We start from the raw sequence: 17,466 nt of genomic DNA on the forward strand, positions 1-17,466 counted from the left end.
GCTTAGAGCCATTTGAACCATTTCAACTTCCCTAATTTGTTTCTTGACTACCTTGTATAAACACAAGAAGTCAACAGTGTTCGAATCCTGCCTCGGGCATGGATGTTTGTGATGTCCTTAGGTTAGTTAGGTTTAACTAGTTCTAAGTTCTAGGGGACTAATGACCTCAGCAGTTGAGTCCCATATTGCTCAGAGCCATTTTTTTCAACAGTGTTCCACAAATTTTTAAACTTTCTCTTGTTTGACTTCCTTGCAGATCCTTACATATGATGACTGTCCCTCCCCAACAACCGAAAGTAGTCGGCCAACACAGCTGTTGTTATGTGCCGCTGCTAGCTCCTCTTAATGTTTCTGTGAAAATGTTCAGTCTGCTCTTCAATAGAACGTCCAAAATTTCCGGAAAGTAGTCGATATGTGAGTATAGAAAGCAGACTTTCACACTCATTTAAAAACCCATCTTTTGAAATTTTACAACTTTTTTCAATAATGGCCTTGTAATTCGGATCTTTGTTATACCGTACAAAGTTCTGTTACTAATCCGAAGACAGTCATGTATCTTTTTCTCTTTTCTTCAATGTCTTCTCAGAATCTTCATACTTCGTCAATATCTTAATTTGAGACAAAAAAATTCCAGCTTTCAACTTGTGTCATGTGGTGAAGGGAAATTCCTTGGAAAGGTTCTTGATGCAGGATCCATCCTGTGGTAGAGCCTTTACAAATTACTTCATCAAGCCCAGTTTTATTTTTAGAGGTGGAAGCAAGACTTTTCTTTGTTCTACAAGCGGTTCGTGCAGGGTACTTTTAGTTACAGGTGCAAAATTTCATTTTAAAATAAGCATGAGAAGCCTTTCACACAAAGTCTGTTTAGACACTGTGTGATTCTCAAAATGTTACAGAAAAAATTTAGATTCTTCACACTTGCATGTTGACATAGTAGTAACTATCAACACTAGGCGAAGTGTTTTATTAATACTGTCTTAAACAAACAGAATAATCGCAATATAGCACTGGTAATCCAAGCCTGAGAGACAAGCAACACTTTCAGGGTCACACAACAACTAGCATCAACAGTGAGAAATTTCCGTCCAACAATGCGCATAACCTATTGACATTGCAATATTTCTTTGAAGTCAAACAGGGGCAAAACTACGTGATAGGAAAACACCGAAAACAGATTTGGAATCAGAGTAAGAGGTTGAGGTAGTATCACACATTAGTTTTCAGTTATCTGATACCACGCATATTAGTGAGATCGGACGCACTATGACCATGCTGTCGGCCGATGTTATCGGGCGACCTCTGGCGACGGTGTCTGACGACAGCTGTCGGTGCCACTGTGAATGCAGCCTAAGCGACAAGACCTACGAACCTTGTACAAGAAAATCTGCATTTCTGGTTGATTCAACATTTTGTAATTGTTTATTTAATGCAAATTTACAAACTGCAATTCGTACCAAGATAAATTTTCAAATAAATAATACTTTAAAATAGCTTGTGCCTAGGTACAGTTTACTGTTGTGTTGACACACTGGATCAACTGCGACAATATATTCCAGGCGTTGATATTTAGTGAAGTTCGTTATCCTTCCACTCTGTGGTACTTGTGAATACTAGTGGAATATATAATCAGCAAATTTTGTGTTACTTCGTTTGAGTTTTTGTGTTGAAGGACAAGATACATTTAAAGACGTACATGCAGAATTAGTAATAAAGTCTGTACCGTATGTTTGCCGTACGACCCAAACCCTGCGGATGCCCACGTGTCGTCTGTAGCAGCTGTATATGGAGCTGACGCAACTTGCTTTCGCAGCGGGAGCAGTCGCTTCACTGACATCCTTGCAGAACCCTTCCACACCTCCTTGCTCCCCCCCCCCCCCCCCCCCCTCGCCCCCCACCACAAGGTCATCGAGCACGGGCGCGCCGTGTAGCCGCGCGGTTTGAGGCGCCTTGTCACGGTCCAGCTCCCCACGTCGGAGGTTCGAGTCCTCTCTCGGGCATGGGTGCGTGTGTGTTGTCCATAGCGTAAGTTAGTTTGAGTTAGATTAAGTAGTGCGTAAGCTTAGGATCCGATGACCTCTGCAATTTGGTCCCATAAGACCTTACCACAGATTTACAAAAAGTTTCATCGAGCACGTCGCTCTAGCTGTGGCGAAATACAGGGTGATTCAAAAAGAATACAACTTTAAAAATGTGTATTTAATGAAAGAAACATAATATAACCTTCTGTTATACATCATTATAAAGAGTATTTAAAAAGGTTTTTTTTCACTCAAAAAACAAGTTCAGAGATGTTCAATATGGCCCCCTCCAGACACACGAGCAATATCAACCCGATACTCCAACTCGTTCCACACTCTCTGTAGCATATCAGGCGTAACAGTTTGGATAGCTGCTGTTATTTCTCGTTTCAAATCAGCAATGGTCGCTGGGAGAGGTGGCCGAAACACCAAATCCTTAACATACCCCCATAAGTAAAAATCGCAGGGGGTAAGATCAGGGCTTCTTGGAGGCCAGTGATGAAGTGCTCTGTCACGGGCTGCCTGGCGGCCGATCCATCGCCTCGGGTAGTTGACGTTCAGGTAGTTACGGACAGATAAGTGCCAATGTGGTTGATTGTGGAATTTGCAGCTCTCTGCTAGCTCTGCGAGTCGATTTTCCTGGGCTGCGAACAAATGCTTGCTGGATGCGTGCTACATTTTCATCACTCGTTCTCGGCCGTCCAGAACTTTTCCCTTTGCACAAACACCCATTCTCTGTAAACTGTTTATACCAATGTTTAATACACCACCTATCAGGAGGTTTAACACCATAATTCGTTCGAAATGCACGCTGAACAACTGTCGTCGATTCACTTCTGCCGTACTCAATAACACAAAAGCTTTCTGTTGAGCGGTCGCCATCTTAGCATCAACTGACGTTGACGCCTAGCCTCAAGCGAACAAATGTACAACTAAATGAAACTTTATAGCTCCCTTAATTCGCCGACAGATAGTGCTTAGCTCTGCCTTTTGTCGTTGCAGAGTTTTAAATTCCTAAAGTTGTGGTATTCTTTTTGAATCACCCTGTATTCTGTAATTTATGATGCAGGGCATGAAGAATACAGAAATGTTTTAGTGAAAGGTAACGTCTGGAAAGCTATAGCACAAGAGTTAAATAAAACAAGTATGTATATTCAACCAATTATTTACTAACAAATAGATCTGTATGTGAACTACCAATTATTATATGAAGATGTTAAAAAGGCAACAGTATATACGTTTCGTCTTACAGAAATCGTTATTTACAGTCCATTGTTATTCACAACCCATTGTTAACTGCTGCCTCTTGCCACGCCACAGAACCGTATTCACTGGAGAAAAAAATCTTTAAGTTTGTCTCTAATTTAAAAACAATTGCTGTTTAGAAATACACCAAAACGAGAAAAGCTATGCATGTTGTTTTGGCTGGTTGCTTCGTTAAAACTATAGCTATAAAATGTAATACCATTTTCTTGAAGATAACCGTCTCGTAGCAAATTGTGTAAACAACACGCCGACAAAACGAGGTCGTCAGCCACTTCAGGCGCTACAGCAATAGGACTATAAAACACCGTAAATACTTGGCTTAGTAGCCCAGAGGCGTTTTCTGACACTCGAAGAGCACGGCATAATCTATAATTATAGATCTGTTTGTCTCGATGTGATGCAGCAACTCTTCTGGAATAAGGTTTCACCATACAATCACTGAGAGCAAACGCTTCGTCTCCTATCAGGTAATGTGGTACTATCACATTTGTGCCTGGCAAACATTTTGGTAGAGGTATATTAAACTCCTTTGCGGCTATTTTCTTGCCCATAGCCGATTTCTGAAATATACCGTTATCAGACACTTTTCCGTAAGCGCCGACATCAGCGCTAATGAATTTACAATTTGCGTCCACAATAGCCAGCAGAACAATTGAAAAAAAAATCTTTGTAATTAAAAAACAGAGATTCACTTTTCTCTGGTGCCCTTATGCGAACATGTTTTCCATCTATAGCGCCTACTATACAATTAGGTATATTGCATTTAAGCCAAAATTCTTCTTCAATACGTCTGAAATCTGATTCAGTAGAAGGTGGCGTCAACATGAGCAACAGCCTTATTCTTAATATCTTCAAAACATATTTAACAACTCTTGATATGTAAGATGGTGATATACGATAGGCAAATGATAAAGACGAGTAACTTTCGCCTGTGGCCAAGAATCTGAAACAAACGAAACCATACAGCTAATATAATTTCCATTTACAAGTGATGACTTTAAGAAGATGTGGAAATTTTTAAGGGACCGTTACCAGAGGTTCAAGAAGGAAAGCAAATTAGAAACGGGCTCTGCTGCCTCAAAAAATTCAAAAACAAAAAGGCACGAACAGCTATCGTTCCTTGATAGTGTTGCACAACACAGATCTGGAGGAACAAATATTACATTACATCAACACAGACAATACAAGAAAGCCAAGAAGACAGTGGAGATCGAACTCAACTGGACCTTTCGGCATCACAGGAAGAAGATACGGCAGAAACACATACAATACGAAGTAGTGGTGAAACATCTGTGGTAACAAACGATGAACGTTATGTGCCAGCATGGAAAAGAAAACGCAGTAAGGTCGTAGTAATGATGATACAATTTTAAAAATGTGGAAAGAAAGTGACGAAATTAGGCAAAATTAACTAAAAACGTTTATGGAACACAAAGATGATGATATTTACTATATTTATTTTTCCGTCACATCAGCACAGTTGTAAGGAGTTTACCACCAGTTTATAAGGCAGAAGCCAAAAGAAAAATTAGTATGATCGTTTCTGATCATGAAATAATGGGTGCACAGTGCAACACGCATCAGCCAAGTGATAACAGCAGCCCTTCAACCTCCACAACTCTCTCACAGTCCTGGAACTGCAGCACAATCTAATAATGTATAACATTTTGTGGGCTTACCTCAGCGCCAAATATAATTTTTCTTCTGCACTTATTGCGTTTCCTAGGCACTGTGGCATTATGTCATATTGAATAAAACCGAGCACGAAATTAAACTGTCGTTTATTTAAACGGCAGTAGCTCCTGAAGATATTTTCATCACCTAACAAATGTCTTTTTATCAGTGCTGTGTAACTACCTTCTGCAGTTCTACTTTCATATAAAGGCATTACCAGCTTTCGTCTTTTCCTGGAATGCAACAAAAAATGTCATCGTCTTCCTCTTCCAACAACAGCGCAATAACAGCGCTGGTGTTAACAGACATCTTGCCTCGCGCAGTTGTTCCCGCCCCGGCAACTGCATAGCTTGTCTGTCGCTGCGTTCCGCAACACACCGACAGCAGGCGGCAGCGTTGCCATCGGTCTTCTGCAGCCGCTGTCGCCGTGTTCGGAATCGCACCTACTGTGACTCGCAGAACTGCCGACCTTGCCATGAGAATACTGTGGCACGAACACCGCTACAACACGGCCCGCTGCTTCTCCTGACAGGGCAGCACGTTAATAAATGTCGACCTGGGGAGTGGCTGAACCACGGCTCTGAATAGCGCCGCACACGCTACGCACACACTCAGCCTGGGACCACGCGAGGCGGGGTGCTGCCGCGGCGGAAGTTTTTCCAGTTTTTGAGTAAATAAAAACCACGTTTCTTCGATTCGCGTGTGATCTGCGCTATGAAATCTCCTGAGGAAACCAGTCGGCAATTCTTTTTTTAAAAATCCTTTCGCAACTTACAGTCCCACATCGTAGCTCAATAATGAACTGGCCCACTTATCGTTATGTCTCGTAGATACTGTGGCAGCATATTCTACGGCAGTGTGTCGCCGAAATAATGTTGCCGTCAATACCGCAGCAATGTGGCTACAATATACGGCAATACTGGCCTAAGACCGCACAATATTGCTGATGAAGTAGATTGTTGCAGATAGTTCCCCGGGTGTAGCCGAGGTGTTCACGCTCTTGTCCAGCTGGGAGAGGGGAATACACTCCTGGAAATTGAAATAAGAACACCGTGAATTCATTGTCCCAGGAAGGGGAAACTTTATTGACACATTCCTGGGGTCAGATACATCACATGATCACACTGACAGAACCACAGGCACATAGACACAGGCAACAGAGCATGCACAATGTCGGCACTAGTACAGTGTATATCCACCTTTCGCAGCAATGCAGGCTGCTATTCTCCCATGGAGACGATCGTAGAGATGCTGGATGTAGTCCTGTGGAACGGCTTGCCATGCCATTTCCACCTGGCGCCTCAGTTGGACCAGCGTTCGTGCTGGACGTGCGGACCGCGTGAGACGACGCTTCATCCAGTCCCAAACATGCTCAATGGGGGACGGATCTGGAGATCTTGCTGGCCAGGGTAGTTGACTTACACCTTCTAGAGCACGTTGGGTGGCACGGGATACATGCGGACGTGCATTGTCCTGTTGGAACAGCAAGTTCCCTTGCCGGTCTAGGAATGGTAGAACGATGGGTTCGATGACGGTTTGGATGTACCGTGCACTATTCAGTGTCCCCTCGACGATCACCAGTGGTGTACGGCCAGTGTAGGAGATCGCTCCCCACACCATGATGCCGGGTGTTGGCCCTGTGTGCCTCGGTCGTATGCAGTCCTGATTGTGGCGCTCACCTGCACGGCGCCAAACACGCATACGACCATCATTGGCACCAAGGCAGAAGCGACTCTCATCGCTGAAGACGACACGTCTCCATTCGTCCCTCCATTCACGCCTGTCGCGACACCACTGGAGGCGGGCTGCACGATGTTGGGGCGTGAGCGGAAGACGGGCTAACGGTGTGCGGGACCGTAGCCCAGCTTCATGGAGACGGTTGCGAATGGTCCTCGCCGATACCCCAGGAGCAACAGTGTCCCTAATTTGCTGGGAAGTGGCGGTGCGGTCCCCTACGGCACTGCGTAGGATCCTACGGTCTTGGCGTGCATCCGTGCGTCGCTGCGGTCCGGTCCCAGGTCGACGGGCACGTGCACCTTCCGCCGACCACTGGCGACAACAACGATGTACTGTGGAGACCTCAAGCCCCACGTGTTGAGCAATTCGGCGGTACGTCCACCCGGCCTCCTGCATGCCCACTATACGCCCTCGCTCAAAGTCCGTCAACTGCACATACGGTTCACGTCCACGCTGTCGCGGCATGCTACCAGTGTTAAAGGCTGCGATGGAGCTCCGTATGCCACGGCAAACTGGCTGACACTGACGGCGGCGGTGCACAAATGCTGCGCAGCTAGCGCCATTCGACGGCCAACACCGCGGTTCCTGGTGTGTCCGCTGTGCCGTGCGTGTGATCATTGCTTGTACAGCCCTCTCGCAGTATCCGGAGCAAGTATGGTGGGTCTGACACACCGGTGTAAACGTGTTCTTTTTTCCATTTCCAGGAGTGTATTTCGTACGGCCGGGCCATACCTACCTGTGTCCTGACTCCCTCAGAATTGCCTCGTGCTTGCGCTGCAGTCTCCAATCACGAAATCTGGCCGAAATATTTGATGAGTCATGTAACATTTATCGAAAAGACTGGATGGGCACCATAGCAGGGCAGTATTCACTGCAGTCGGCAAGAACATTGCGTCTATCGAAGTTGAATTTGAGTCTGACTACGAGGTTATCTGGAAGTGCGTATCAGGCAGCTTAAGTTTTTACTGGCCACCGGATTCCGTCGTAACAGCTATAGAACCATTTACAGAAAGTGTACGCTCAGTGGCATGGAGATACTTCGGTAATACGATATTAGTCGGTGGAGACATTAACCTACATAGTATAGTCTGGAACTTCTGAGTTCACTGCAGATGCCCCAGAGACAGTGTTGTGTGGTAGGCCTGAATAGGTTTTCGGAAAACTGTCCTGACTAAGTAGTTGGACAAGTGGCAAGCAATGCAATTATTTTAGATCTCTCAGATACAAACAGGCTTGACCTTATCGACAGTAACAGTGTAGAGACAAGGATTAGTGATCATGATATCATAGCGACGATGGCTGCTACAGTCAATAAATCTATCACAAAGGCTAGGAGTGTTCTTTTGTCGGAAAGATCACATGAGCAGCTGTTGCCATGTTAGACAATGTATGGGTATCATAAAGTTCCAATTTGATGGACGTGAGCAAAGTTTAAACTGATTGTAAATGTCGCTCTGGAGAAGAATATCCTGAGGTAGTGGGTTAAAGACGGTAAAGACCCACCATTCGTTAATTTACAAACTTTGAAAAATGCCAAGGAAGCAGAGTCTGTTGCACTTCCGGTTCAAAAAAGAACGCAGTAAATGTCAGCACTGAAAAGTTAGTAGAAATTTCTGTGTCTATAAAATCATCGATGCGCGAACCATACAACTTTATCCATCATACGTTAGTGAAAGATCTTGCGGAGTAACCAAGAGAATTATGCTGCCACTTTAACATTGCTAAGCGCGTCTATTTCTTCTATTCCTTCACTCGTCGACCAAGCTTGGCATGACAACAGAAGACAGCAAAAGGAGTTTCAAACATTGCGTTTAGAAAAAATCGTTCAGGCAGGAGATTGGTACAGACATACCGTCGTTGCACATCGCACGCTCTCCCCTGCGGAGGACATAGCTTTAGAAGTACCTGGCGTTGAGAACGAACTTGTAGTGTTGAGAAACAAGTTAAGTCGCCAGGTCGGCATGGAAGCACAGTATGGCATTGGCCCCTTCCTCACCTTGCGAATCTCTGGCCCAGCACAAAGTCCCGAGAGACTCGAGAAAAAGCGCTACTGCCTCCCGTTTATTCATTTATTTATTTATTATTTTTTTTTTTTTTGAGTCATCAGTCTCCTGACTGCTTGCTTGCGGCTCGACATGAATTCCTCTCCTGTGCTAACCTCTTCATCTCAGAGTAGCACTTGCAACCTACGCCCTCAGTTACTTTCTGGATATATTCCAATCTCTGTCTTCCTCTACAGTTTTTATCCTCCTCAGCTCCCTCTACTACCATCGAAGCCATTCCCCGGATATCATCCTGTCCCTTCTCCTTGTCAGTACTTTCCTCTCCGATTCTGCACAGAACCTCCTCATTCCTTACTTTATTAGTCCACCCAATTTTCAACATTCGATCTGTAGCACATCTCAAATGGTCAGATTCTCTTCTGTTACGGTTTCCCCACAGTCCACTTTCACTACCATAATATGCTGTGCTCCAAACGTACATTCTCAGAAATTTCTTTCTCAAATTAAGGGCTATGTTTGATACTAGTAAATTTCTCTTGGCCAAGAATGCCCTTTTTGCCAGTGCTAGTCTGCTTTTGATGTCCTCCTCGCTCTGTCAGTCATTGGTTATTTTGTTGCCTAGGTGTAGAATTCCTTAACTTCATCTACTTCGTGACCATCAATCCTGATGTTAATTTTCTCGCTGTTTTCATTTCTGTTACTTCTAATTACTTTAGTCTTTCTTCGATTACTCTCAATTCATATTCTGTACGCATTAGACTGTTCATTCCATTTTGCAGATCATGTAATTCTTCTTCACTTTCACTCACGATAGCAATGTCATCAGCGTGCCTTATCTTTGATATCCTTCACCTTGAATTTTGACTTTGATCTTGAATCTTTCTTTTATTTATCACTGCTTCTTCGATGTACCGATTGAACAATAGGAGCGAAAGACTACATCCCTGTCATACATCTTTTTAATCCGAGCGCTTCGTTCTTAGTCGTCCACTCTCATTATTCTCTCTTGGCTCTTGTACATATTGTATATTACCCGTCTTTTCCTATAGCTTACCCCTACTTTTCTCAGAATTTCGAACATCTTGCACGATTTTACATTGTCGAACGCTTTTTCCTTGTCGACAAATCCTATGAACGTGTCTTGATTTTTCTTTAGTCTTGCTTCCATTATCAACCGCAACGTCAGAATTGCCTCTCTGGTGCCTTTAGCTTATCTAAAGCCAAACTGATCGTCATCTAACACATCCGCAATATTCTTTTCCATTCTCCTGCATATTATCCTTGTGAGCAACTTGGATGCATGAGCTGTTAATATGACTGTGCTATAATTCTCGCACTTGTCAGTTCTTGGAGTCTTCGGAATTGTGTGGATGATATTTTTCCGAAAGTTAGATGCTATGTCGCCAGACTCATATATTCTTCACACCAACGTGAAAAGTCATTTAGTTACCACTTGTCCCAGTGATTTCAGATATTCTTATAGAATGTTATCTATCCCCTCTGCCTTATTTTATCTTAAGTCCTCCAAAGCTTTCTTAAATTCTGGCTGTAGTACTTTATTCCCTATCTCTTCTAAGTCGATTCCTTTTTCTTCTTCTATCACATCAGACAAATCTTCTCCTTCATAGAAGCCTTCGGTGTACGCCTTCGACCTTTCTGCTCTCTCCTCTGCATTTAACAGTGTAATTCCTGTTGCACTCGTTTTTAATTTTGCAGAAGGTTGTTTTGATTTTCCTACATGCTGTATCAACCCTATCCACAATCATTTCTATTTCGACTTCACATTTTTCATGCAACCATTTCGTCTTAGCTCCCTGCACTTCCTATTTATTTCATTCCTCAGCGACTTGTATTTCTGTATTCCTCAATTTCGCTGAATATTTTTGTACTTTATTCTTACGTCGATCAAAAGTATTTCTTCTGTTACCCATGATTTCTTCGCAGTTACTCTTTTTGTTGCCATGCTTTTTGTTCCCAACTTCTGTGATTGCCCTTTTTAGAGATGTCTATTCCTCTTCAGCTGTACTGCCTACTGAGCTATTCCTTACTGCTGTATCTATAGCCTTACAGAACTACAACCGTATCTTGTCACTCCTTAGTACCTCTGTATCCCACTTCTTTTCGTACTGATTCTTCCTGACTAATCTCTTAAACTTCAACCTACTCTTCATCACTACTACATTTTGATTTGAGTCTATATACGCTCCTAGGTACACCTTACAATCCAGTATCTGATTTCGTAATCTCCGTCTAACCTAGATGTAATCTAACAGAAATCTTCCCGCATCACCCGGCCTTTTCCAAGTATACCACCTCCTCTTGTGATTCTTGAACAGAGTATTCGCTAGTAGTAACTGAAATTTATTACAGGACTCAATTAGTCTTTCTCCTGTCTCATTCCCTGCCGTAAGCCCATATTCTACTCTAACCTTTTCTTCTACGCCTTCCCATGCAACTGCATTCCAGTCCCCCGTGACAATTGGATTTTCATCTCCCTTTATGTACTGTATTACGCTTTTAGTATCGTCATATACTGTACTTTCTGTACCTCTTCTTCAGCTTGCGATGTCGGCATGTATACGTGAACTATCGTTGCCGGTGTTGGTTTGCTCACGATTCTGATAAGAACAACTCTATCTCTGCTCTACCATCCTATTCGTAACGAACCCTACTCCCGATATACCATTTTCTGTTGCTGTTGAGACTACCCTATATTGGTCTGAGCAGAAATCTTGGTCTTCTTTCCATTTCACTTCATTGACCCCTAATATATCTAGAGTGAGCCTTTGTATTTGCCTTTTCAGATTTTCTAGCTCCCTTATCAAGCTTCTGACATTCCACGGCCCGACTCGTAGAACGTTATCCTTTCGTTGGTTATTCAATCTTTCTCTCATGATCACCTCTCCCTTGGCAGTCCCGTCGCGGAAATCCGAATGGGGGACTATTCCGGAATGTTTTGCCAACGGATAAACCATCATGAAACTTTTTTCAATTACAGACCACATGTTCTGTGAATACACGATATTAGTCTTTAATGCAGTGGTTTCCATTGCCTTTTGCATCCTTATGCCATTGATCATTGCTGATTCTTCCGCCTTTAGGGACAGTTTTCCACCTCAAAGACAATAGAGTACCTGGAACCTCTATCCACTCCTCCGCCCTCTTTGACAAGGCCACTGACAGAATGAGGGTGACTTCTTATGCCGTATTTGAGAGGGGTGAAGGAACGGTCTCACAAAACTCCAGACCAATATCCGTAACAGCGGTTTGCTGTAATTATGTTGAGCATATTGAAAGGTCAAACATAAAATTCTCTTCAGACAGAATAGCTTCTTCCCACAGATCAGCACGAATTTAGAAAGCATCGCTGACACAAAACTAAACGTGCCCTTTTTGTCACATGATATCCTCCGAACCGTGGGTGAAGATCAAGCGGCAGATTCCATATTCCTTGATGTCGGAATGTGTTTTACACGGTGCCTCACTGCAGACTTAACAAATGGCGTAGCATGTGGATTACGTTTCCAGATGTATGCATAGCTAGAAGATTTTTCAAATAATAGACGTTAGTACGTTGTCGTGGACGAAAAGTGTTCCTCATAGAGGAGGGTATCGTCAGGACCGACACAGTCACGTGATACAGGATCGCTCTTGTTTTCTGTGTGCATAAGCGATCTGGCGGACGGAATGAGCAGAAATCTGCGACTGTTGGCTGATGACGCTGTGTAGCACGGTGAAGAGTTTCCGTTGGGTGACTGTAGGAGGATACAAGGATGACCTGGACACAATTTCTGTTTGGTTTGATGAATGGCAGCCGGCTGTGAATATGGGAGCACGTGTTGTGGAGGAAGCAGGCGAGGTGTGTGTGGACACCCAGGAGAGCAAGAGAGGGCACTTATGCAGTTTAGCAGGTATGGAAAAAATTTTTCATTTTTTTTCAAAATTTGATCGATTATAGTCAAATTTGATACGCTGATTACGAATACGATATTTATTTTGTCGATATAGTGAATTCTGATGCGCTGATTTCGAATATAACATCCATTTTCATTTTCCCTTGACCGTCGGCGATATCTTCTGCCCGATAAGCGCGGCGCTGCCGATGACGCAACATTGCGTAATACACTAACTAATCAGTATTTTCAAATCATAGGCGGCCGCTGCCGCGGCCGCATTCCAAAAAAAAAACTCCCAACCTAACCTCAAGTGGGCTACGCTACAGATCAATTTATGCAGTTTAGCAGGTACGGAAAAAATTTTTCATTCCAAATGTATCTGGCTTGGAGAGCTTTGTGGGTGAATATGTAAAGTTTGTTGGTGATTGTACTTTGTATTTTCATAAATAAAGTGATCTGTAGCGTAGCCCACTTTAGGTTAGGTTGGGAGTTTTTTTTTTGGAATGCGGCCGCGGCAGCGGCCGCCTATGATTTGAAAATACTGATTAGTTAGTGTATTACGCAATGTTGCGTCATCGGCAGCGCCGCGCTTATCGGGCAGAAGATATCGCCGACGGTCAAGGGAAAATGAAAATGGATGTTATATTCGAAATCAACGCATCAGAATTCACTATATCGACAAAATATTGAAAAATAAAAAAATTTTAAAAAAATTTAAAACAATTTTTTTGATGTAAATAATTGACTGGGGCGAAAATAAATATCGTATTCGTAATCAGCGTATCAAATTTGACTATAATCGATCAAATTTTGAAAAAAATTGATAAATTTTTTCTGTACCTGCTAAACTGCATAAGAGCCCAAGAGAGAGAGAGAGAGAGAGAGAAATGGAAACACCAAGGACGCACTGAATCAAGTTGGAGCATGACCTGCGATACGTTCTGACCGAGACCAAATAGAAAAACTGAATACACGCAGCACCAAGCGACCCATTTACTCATCTTGTGGTATAATACAAAACCTAAAATAAAGTAGTTAAATATTTTATCTCTGCACATTTTAGACACGAGAATGCTTAAAGGAAAGCACTTCTATTTAAATATTTTACCGATATTGATACTTGCTGAACCTTGTGGCTCTCTAGCTTCCAGAGGGTCTTGCAAGAAGTTTCAAATCAGCGTACACTTTGCTGCAGAGTGAAAATTCATTGCAGAAAAGATACACTAGTCTGTGGATTACCCATTTCTCTGCAATACCCTCGCCTCCAGGAGTGATCATCCCGCAAGGTATGCAGGATAACTTGTGTGAAGTTTAGAATGTAGAAGGAGAGCTACAGGAGGAAGTAAAGCTATGAGGAGGGATCGTGAGTCATGCTTGGGTAGCTCAGCCGGTAGAGCGCTGCCCCCAAAGGCCAAGAGCTCAGGTTCGAGGCCCGATCTGGCACCCAGCTTTAAGGGGCTCCGGAAAGGCTCAAAATCATGAAAAGTTCAATTTTTACTTTTTTGCGTTTTCTGAATCTGCAGACTATTACCTTTTAATAGACATATAATTTATTCAATTCCGAAGACTACAACTATTTTTAAATTTTTTTTTGAAATGTGTTCTACATGGGCGTGACCCACTGTGGCGCCTTTAAACTGCTGTCAAATGGTGTTATTATTAACGTCCGTGTTCATCAGGTACATTTTAGTGATGTGAGATAAAGTATGTGTTGTGTCTAACCTGTGATGGTTCAATATATATCGCTGGTGTGATTGTCGATTGTTTCATGTTTATTTACTCTGTCGTTATCTCGAAAATATTCGTAATCAATTCTGTTTCTTGAGTCTCTGTTTTGTTGAAGTATAATAATGAGTAAAAGTAAAGTTATTAGAAATCCTCTGAAGGCTTTTAAGAAAAGGAGAAATGTTGGACAGCCAAAGGTATGTGTTATTACTGTAAACAATAAAGACGATAACCAAGTGAGTGAACCTAACCTCTCAAGTACACCTGCCCATAGCAGTCAAAGTGGGAAAGAAAATACTTCACAGAAGAAGCTTGGTTCAATGAGTGAAAACTATGAATGTTTTATGGGCGAATCGGAAGTGAATGAAATATTTGATATGTCGGTTCTCAAAGGAATTTTTTCAAACTGTGTAAGATGTATTCATTGTAGTGAAGTTGGTCTGGAACTCTCCATAATAAAGCACGTAGGACTTGCTAGTGAAATACAACTGAAATGTGATAAGTGTTCATACATGACTACCTTTTGGAACAGTGTTGCAGTAACTGCAACTGAAGAAAATGGTAGCAAAATCTACGAACACAACAACGAGCGATGCTTGCTTTAGACAAGGAACGCCTTCGGGCTGCAGACAGGGCTGTAAAGAGTCTAGAAATACAAGCAAGAGTAAACAGGAGGAGGAACAAGAGGAAGCTGGAGGAGGAGTTTGCAGAGGATGAAGATAATCCATCCTATGGACCTGGAATGCACTAAAAAGTTAATCCAATCTTTGTCGCTCGATTCCCAAAACTTTTATTTTCTCATACTAATTACATGTTTTCTAAGGATCTTCCAAACATATTTGTTTCAAACTTTCAGTAAATGTTACACAGTACCTTCTGCATAATTTAACACAGCCTTTGTCCAAAAAACTGTATATTTTTGAATATATAAATAAAAAATTGCAAAAAAATGTTGTGAATTTTCATTACAATTGAAAAAAAATCATCTTTAATAACTGAACTAAAATTTTGTAAAATCCCTGTGTTAAGTTGTAGCCCATATTCCGATAAATAATCTGTAAAAAGTTCAACTTCCTACCTCAAATACTTTGTGAGGAAAAATGTAATTTATAAACGTTATTTTAACATTGCAAGTATAGGGCGTTCCGGAGCCCCTTAATCTGCCATGGAGTTTCATATCGGCGCACACTCAGCTGCAGAGTGAAAATTTGTTTAGTGGCTGTTGTTCAGTTACAGACTGTTGAAACTGACCGGGAGGAGCCACATATGTTTTTCACAAACTTTATTTTATTGGTATGACAGGCCGTTATGTCCACCTCCAGATGGCTACACTTGGCTTAGTACAGTCTGTACGCTTACAGACGAAAGCACTGCGACTAAAGCACATGGCTGCAGCTGTCAAGAGGAATATTATGCAACATTCGCACGCCAGACTTAACTGTGCAGTGTATGCGTGCTGGTCACATTTCAGCATTTTATTTGTCTTCCCAAATGTGCACAACTATAGAGAGTAACAAAACACGGTTCACTACTATAAATTACAGGAGTGGACGACAAGCTGTTGATGACTCCCATACTACACCGAAGAAAGTGGTGACGGGTGTAATGGCTCTAAACATGTAGTGGCGAAAAAATACTGTTTCATAAAGGTATTAGTGGATGGTTGCGGTCTCCCTCAATGATCTATACCTCAATTTTCGTTCTACGGTTTATCCAGATGCTAAATGTTCTTGTTTCTATTTGTAAGGTGGCAGGTTGAATGACGATCGATTTCGCATCTTACATGAGAGTTTTTATACATCGTAACGGGAAGGTGGATATGTCACCTGACTTACTTCGGCAGATTTTCCTATAAAAATGTACAGTATGCAATGCAAAGGGATGACACTCAATCGACAGTATCAACACACCGAACCTATATACTGCATGTATTTTGAGCAAAAGGTGAAACAACCGGCTGGAGAGAACGGTGCATTTGGAAGCAAGCGCGAGGAGCACCCCACGGGTGACAACGGAAAGCTTTTAAAGGCGACCCGCGGCGAGAGTCAACGAATGGGCCAGGTGACTCAACCAGGAGCGCAAGTAGCGGGCCACCGGAGTTGTACGGAAAGAAGCTTTAGAAAACTGTGTTGCGGAATTTCCAAATGGATACAAACAAACCAGTGACACAGTTTATCACGTGAACAGCGTGTGGTATGCTCATGATGTACACATGTAACTTTTAGGCATCTGGAGCGGTCACAAAATGTCCGATTGGCGGAAACGAACTAGGAAGGACTAAAATGCCGAGATTTCGACGCAGTTTAATGGAAGGGCCTTTGTGGCTGGCAGAGAGAGTTCCCACAAAATAAGAGGAATGCTCCTGGCTCAAATGGCTCTGAGCAGTACGCGACTTAACTTCTGAGGTCATCAGTCGCCTAGAACTTAGAACTAATTAAACCTAACTAACCTAAGGACATCACACACATCCATGCCCGAGGCAGGATTCGAACCTGCGACCGTAGCGGTCGCTCGGCTCCAGACTGTAGCGCCCAGAACCGCACGGCCACTCCTGCCGGCGGAATGCTCCTATTGGTCGGAAAAGCCGTGACGTGGAGCACGAAAGGACCAAGGAGGGGGACAGTTTTGCTACGACAAAGAGAAGACCGAAAATTTTGTGGGATCTCCTCTGAACTGGCGTCAAGTGCAGAAGAGGACGCATAACGCTCGTATGACGCAGAGGAGAAATTTGTGTGAGCACTGCATTCACTGCGGCTGACATCCAACTAGATATTAGATGTAGCGTCGTTGAGCTCCAACTGTGGAGAAACAAACCAGACAGTTAACTGTTCCTGTGAGAATTGAGAGGGCATTGTAATATTCACGCTGCTCCAACCATGCACATGCATATCGCCATATTTCAAGGCTAGAGATGAGTGCATGTTTTCTCACCAAACGAGAAACATAGGAGAGTTTCTGCTGCTAAAGTCAGCAAAGGTTTTGATTAGCTTTATAGGAATTTCAGAGGAGGAGAGCAGCCATGCAGACGATAGCTCATCGCAGCTAAGGTAAATAACGCAAGCCGAGGCATAACTTGTTGGTTCACCAGCTTGCGTCCACTCTGAACTCGAGCAACCTTGAGTAATCCTTTGCTCAGCTTGTCACAAA

At 42.9% G+C, this 17,466-nt stretch overlaps 1 protein-coding gene across 1 annotated transcript in view; it reads right to left on the reverse strand.

The window, feature by feature from the left end:
* The window catches only part of LOC124619785 (TD and POZ domain-containing protein 1-like), a 117,790-nt gene extending 115,990 nt beyond the window's left edge, over positions 1-1,800 (reverse strand). Inside the window, exon 1 of the mRNA XM_047146372.1 lies at positions 1,721-1,800. The gene's annotated coding sequence lies outside the window, so the exon portion shown is untranslated. The remainder of the gene's footprint in view (positions 1-1,720) is intronic.
* Positions 1,801-17,466: the final 15,666 nt, after the last annotated feature.

The sequence above is a fragment of the Schistocerca americana genome, chromosome 6, assembly GCF_021461395.2.
Source record: "Schistocerca americana isolate TAMUIC-IGC-003095 chromosome 6, iqSchAmer2.1, whole genome shotgun sequence".
NCBI lineage: Eukaryota > Metazoa > Arthropoda > Insecta > Orthoptera > Acrididae > Schistocerca > Schistocerca americana.